Here is a 6,000-nt window from a genome sequence, read left to right as displayed (position 1 = left end):
AGGGTTGCTGTGGCAATTGTTATAGGAGAAATAGCCCATGACAAAGACCCAGATGGAGCACAGCACACTGTGATGCCTCAAGGCTGGAGACTGCTTCCCTCTTACTGTGAGTTGCTGGGGGAGGGTTGCATTTCCTACACAGGAGTTCACATTTCCAGAAAGTCCTATAGAGGATGCCTCTGTGTCCTTATAACGCCGCCCCCCCCCGCCCCCCACCCCACTTACCTCCTAGGGGAAGTGTGAGCCTGTAACACTTAATCCATCCTCACAGGTGCCCAATGAGGAAAGTGAGGCACAGGGAAGGGGATGACCTGGTCACAGACCTCAGATCTATGTGGTGCTCTGAGTCACACCAGCCCACTCCTCTGTGATGGAAAGCAAAGAGGGATGGGTTAGAGTTGAGCAAACAGGGACCTACCTGATCACCCTTGCCCCTGCAGCTGCTGCTGATTGATACCCGGAGAGGTTCCCTCCTGGGAGACAAGTCTGTGACCCCAGGCACTGTGGGACCAAGTCTGGGTGACCTTCCCCTTGCCTTGGGGGTGATGCTACTAGCCCCCATCCCCGCCCCATGGAGACACCACTGAACAGCAGTCTTCCCCAGCAGGGGAGGAGTGGGGGTGAGGGGAGCCACAGAGATGTGACTTGAAAAGCTTTGGCTAATGACTGGCTGGTCCAGAGTTTTCCCATCATGCATGCTTGTTTGGTTCCGTTTATGAAGCTGCTTTGCCAGATAGATTCTCTGTGGTAATGAGCCCGCATAGCTGATTGCTGCAGGGAGAGAAAACTGAAGAAGTGGGGGTGGGGGGATCATGCTAAATAGGTTTGTTGAATAATTATGAACGCTCCCGAACTTTCCCATTTTCTGACTAATTGTGTGGTGCGTGATGCGTGATGTATGATGCCTGTTTTTTTTTTTTTTTTCTTGCTGAATGGGAACTTTTTCAAGGGGAGGCTGGACTGGGCTCTGGAGTCGCCGGGGCCTCAGTTCCAGCTCGTGGGGCTGGTTTGAGTTATTTTGGGACCGGGGCCTGGGTTCAGTGCACTCCGCTTAGAGAATGGAAAATAGAAGCTCATAGCTGGATGCTGTCTGCGGAAGAGAAATCGTCATAGATGGAGAAGTTTGCTGAATAGCCTCAGGACCCTTGGACCCGGGCTTGGGCCTGGGCCCTGCCACGGACAAGCCTCGTGGCCTCCAGCAAGTTCCCAAGGGTGAAAGTGACACCATCTTCCTGGGAGTGTCTTCGAGATGAAACAAGATCTCAGAGAACTTCCATGCTCAGAAAAAGGGGAAGCTCTTATCGAAGTTGCTGTTCACACTTCCAGGCAGTGGTCCCAATCTCTGATCAGCCAGGATGTTGTCCTGCTATTTGGATGTCTGAACTGGTTCTGAGCTAGATCCTGAAAAAAGAGTGTGTCAGAGGGAAGACTGGGTTGCCAGGGAGGGTTCGATGCTGGGAAGCCGAAATGCCTCATGGAGGCCAGAGCTCTTTTCCTGTGCCCGCGGCCCTTCCCGGCCAGGTGAGCGGGGAAACAGCCACTTTCGATCCAGCTATTGTTCATGGGAAAGGGCAATGGCTTCGCCGTACTGAGACCCTGTGTCAGGTTCCGGGGTTGGGTAGGGGGCCTCCTGGAAGCAGGAGGGTGCAGGAAGGAGCAGAGAGGGAGGAGACCCCACAGGCTGGGTGTGTCCAGGGGAGTTTCTCAGGCCCTGCCCGTGCCCCTCCCCAGCCCCTGCCTCTGAGATTCAGACCTGGCCCACATTTGTACAGACTGTGGACTGGTTTGCAGGCCAATAGTGGGGGTCACTGCAGGTCTGATGTGAGTCCCACTCTGCCTCTCGTTTGCCAGATGACCCCCGGTCAAGTCCCTTCATCTCTCTGTACTTTAGCTTCCTCCTTTATAGAATGGGAAAACTAACAGAACCTGCTTCCCTGGAGGCTCAGATGGTAAAGAACCTGCCTGCCAAGCAGGAAATGTGGTTCGATCCCTGGGTCAGGAAGATCCCCTGGAGGAGGAAATGTTAACCCACTATAGGATTATTGCCTGGAAATCCCATGGGCAGAGGAACCTGGTGGGACTATAGTCCATGGGCTGCAAAAGAGTCAGACACAACTTAGCAACTAAACAACAGAACCTACCTAACAGGGTGTGAGTGTGAGTGTGTGTTAGTCGCTCGGTCAAGTCTGACTCTTTTGCAGCCCCATGGACTATAGCCCACCAGGCTCCTTTGTCCACGGAATTCTCCAAGCAAGAATACTGGAGTGGGTTGCCATTCCTTTCTCCAGGGGATCTTCCTGATGCAGGTTCTTTACTGTCTGAGCCTCCAGGGAAGCCTATACAGTACAATAATAGAATCTATGATAGACTGTGGTAATATCTAGTCTATATAAAAAAGGTTATAGAGTGTAGGCGGGGTATTTTCCCACACTTTTAGCCCCCAGACACCCCAGGACACTGGTAAATCCAGAAAGAGGAGCTCCAGTCCAGGTCTTGCTCACAGTCATGTGGTTAAGGTGTGGTAAGCTGCGCTTTGAACCTAGGATGCCTCTTTTGTAAATGCTCCCTGGCCTCCCCTCCCCCGGCTGAGGGTGGGAAGTCTTACTCACTGGGAAGCAGCATCTATCTCTCCTCGATGCTGGGGCCCAAGGAGACCCTTGTTCACTCAACCAACCCTGGGGTGGGAGAGTCAGCCTGTGTTGCCTTGATCTGTGCTGTTCCTTGGGGACAAACTTGGAACTTTCCATCTCCCAGACCTTGTTTCCAGGGAAACCAGTGAAGATGGCTTCTGGAGTCACCTTGAAGGGCAAAGAAGAGGGAGACCCTGAGGTCTCCAAGGTCCTTTTTAAAACTCACCTCTATGTCCTTGGCTTTGCTTAAAACCCTTTCATGGCTGGTTCCCCAGAACAATGTCCAAAATTCCCCATCTGCTTATGTGGCCCTCCTGATCTTGGGTCCTGCTGACCTCTTGAGCTTCAGATCCTGCCCCTCCCTCTTCTGCTCTCAACAAAGTGCTGCCTGAAACTTTCCACATGCCTTCTAATCTAATTCCTCTGCTTGGGAAGTCTTTGCACCCTGGTTGGATTGTTAAACTCCTATTCTACCTTCAAAACCCATCTCTGGGAACACTTCTGGATTATCCCTCTCTCTTAGGACAGTTATTTTATTCCTTATAGTGTGTGAAATAGTCCCTTTTGCATAGAATACTAGGTTCCCTTTGATCTGGCTTGAAGGTTGGGGCTAGATCTTCCACTGTTTTCTTCTGAGTTCCTAGACTGAACCCTGATATTCAGGAGGCACTCAATATGTATTTATTCAATGGAGAAGAGACCCCCAAAGATAGCAGGTGTCAAAAATAGAGGGAGGGGGGATGCTGTTGCCTAGCAACTGGCAGCCCATGGTTACATGGAGGTCTCATCCCTTCCAACCTCTAGCCAGCTACTGAATCCTGGGTTCCAGCCATAGCCAGACCTTCCCCAAAGACTTCAGCCCTGGGTGCTCCTTGAACAGAAGCTGGGCCTGCACCCCCTTTACACCAGCACAGTTGGGGGTGCGAGAGTTTGATGTGAGTACCTAAGAGAGTCATCCTTTTTCTCACAGACAGGCTGTTGAGGCAGAACTGATTTGTCAAATAAACCCAGTTTCTCTGGCATCCTTGTACTGCTTTCTACGTCCCTGGACCCAAATACAGAAGAAATGATAATGTTACTAATGGTAATAAGAGGCTACCTTCTAATGAATGCCCGCCATCTGCCACCCTCTGTGCCACTTTTGAAACATTGTCTCCAATCCTTATGCTCCATATGTACTGGCGATGAGTCCCCCTCCCAACAGGGGAAACTGAGGCTCAGAGGAGGAAAGTATTTTGTCCAAGGTCACACAGATCAGCAGTGGTGAAACCAAGATCTGAATTAGGGTGTGCAATGCCAAGGCCCACATACATTCTGCCACTAACTCAGGAGAAAGAGGTGACCGCCCTCAGGAGAAAGACCTGCCCTCCAGGTGTCCTGGGGGACTTTGTCTGTAAGAGAGACCAGGTCCACTCTGATCCTTGTGAGTTTCCAGCTCTAAAGGGCATGGAGGTTAGTGAGGAGAGGGCTGAGGATAAAACAATGTGTATGTGTGCACACACACACTAATTTGAGAATGGTACTAATCATAATCACAATAATATTAATGATGATCACAATGGCAATAGTGATAAAAGTAGTCAATATTTCTTGGCACTTCCTGCGTTTTCTGTGCTGTGCTGATCACTTTACCTGAACGAGTACAGACACGTAGAGCAGGTAGTGGTTAAGAGCCAGGCCTCAGGGTAGGGCAGATGGATTTGGAATCCCAGCTCTACCACTCTGCTGACAGCCATTTGATTAGTCTGAGGCTCCATGACCTCATCTGTAAAACGGGTTCAGAATCCTAACTTCGAGGAGTTGCTACAAAGGATGAAATGGGACTCTGGATGAAAAAGCCGCAGGCCCCACACACAGGAGCCGTCAGTAGCCTGCAGCCAGTGTGCAGATGCGTCCCCCGTGGAGGTGTGCATGTCTGTGACTGTGAGTGTGTGTGTCTGTATTAGTTTTGGGGGGGCCTGCCTGGTTTTGGCGAGGGTGACGGTTGTGTGTCTACTGGAGAAAGGGTGTTGAGGGTCGATTGCTTTGTGTTTTCATGGAGTGGGGGTGCTCACTAGTTTGGGACTGGAGTTCCTGGGGGCCATTCCGAGCAGCTCCCCACTTGTCAGCATCCGTCTTCAGATCTGGGGCCCGCCGTCCAGCTGTCTCTCCTCCTTTCCTTGCCCGGGAGGCCCCCTCTGACCCAGTGCCCCTCTCCAGGGAAAGACTGAAAGAAGGGGAAGAGGAGGGAAAGAGCCCGAGGAGGTTGGATCCTGCCGCTCCTGTTGCTTGGGGCTGTGTGCCGACAGCGGGCGGGGACTTGGAATTCATCTGAGCGCTAGGGGGCAGTGTGTCTGTTCCAAAGAAGCCGCCGGGCCGGTGCAGGCTAAGCGCACACACAGACAGACCCGCGCAGGGGCGCCCACACCGCGGAGGCGTACGCACCAGCACATCCACGGGCACAGACGGGCACAGAAAGGGGCACAGGCTCTCACACTAGTGGGGAAAACAAGACCCACGTGAGCAGAGATACAGGCACACAAGATGCAAGGCCCACAGCCATGGACACACACACAGGTATACAAACACAGAGGCATCCACAGAGAGAAGCAAGGGGCTGGGGGACAGACAGGGCCCCTCACAGAGCCACAGCAACGCGGGCACACGCAGATGTGGACACAGACACGCTCGGATGCGGGGCACCCGCACCTGGGAGGAGACCCGAACGCAGGCGCATGCCTGCACACCCGCATGCCTGCACACCCGCATGCCTGCGCACCCGCACAACATTCTTCAGTGTTAAGAAAAGGTGACCCAGACACACATCCTGCACAGAAACGCAGCCCGGCCCAAACATACCCTGCTTTCAGACACTCACACACCTTGTAGACTTAACTCTTGGAAACAGCCCCAGAAAAATACTCCCACACCACCGCCCCCTCCTCCCTGGACGCACAGAATTATTCCACAGGAAACCTGCCCAGGTGTTCAGGGGACCCCCGCCCAGCCCTGCGTGAAGTCATGCCTCAGCAGAGGGCACAGTCCAAGCAGGGTCTCCCCAGAGTGCAGGGCTGCGGGCCATTCTTCCCACTGCCTGCCCTGCCGGGACTCTCATTATTCCCTCCAGACACCCTGAGATGTAAGGATCCTCACAAGGGGGCTTCCGGAGGCACCCAGAGCCCAGGGTATGTGGCCAGGTGTCATGGGCTTTGCACAGGTCTTCGCCCAGGCAGGGTCCTCTTTCTGGCAGCCATTCCTTCTTCAGCTCCCCTTCCTTGCTCAGGGGACCCTTCCCCTGATCTGGCCTGGGGCCCCAGGGTGGGGATTCTGGGGGTGGTCCCTGGAGGCCTACCCAGGCCCTTTATTTCTTTGTGCCGAAATCAGCCAAGCC

The sequence above is a fragment of the Ovis aries genome, chromosome 17 (assembly GCF_016772045.2).
Source record: "Ovis aries strain OAR_USU_Benz2616 breed Rambouillet chromosome 17, ARS-UI_Ramb_v3.0, whole genome shotgun sequence".
In the NCBI taxonomy this organism is placed as follows: domain Eukaryota; kingdom Metazoa; phylum Chordata; class Mammalia; order Artiodactyla; family Bovidae; genus Ovis; species Ovis aries.
This window is presented reverse-complemented; position numbering follows the sequence as displayed.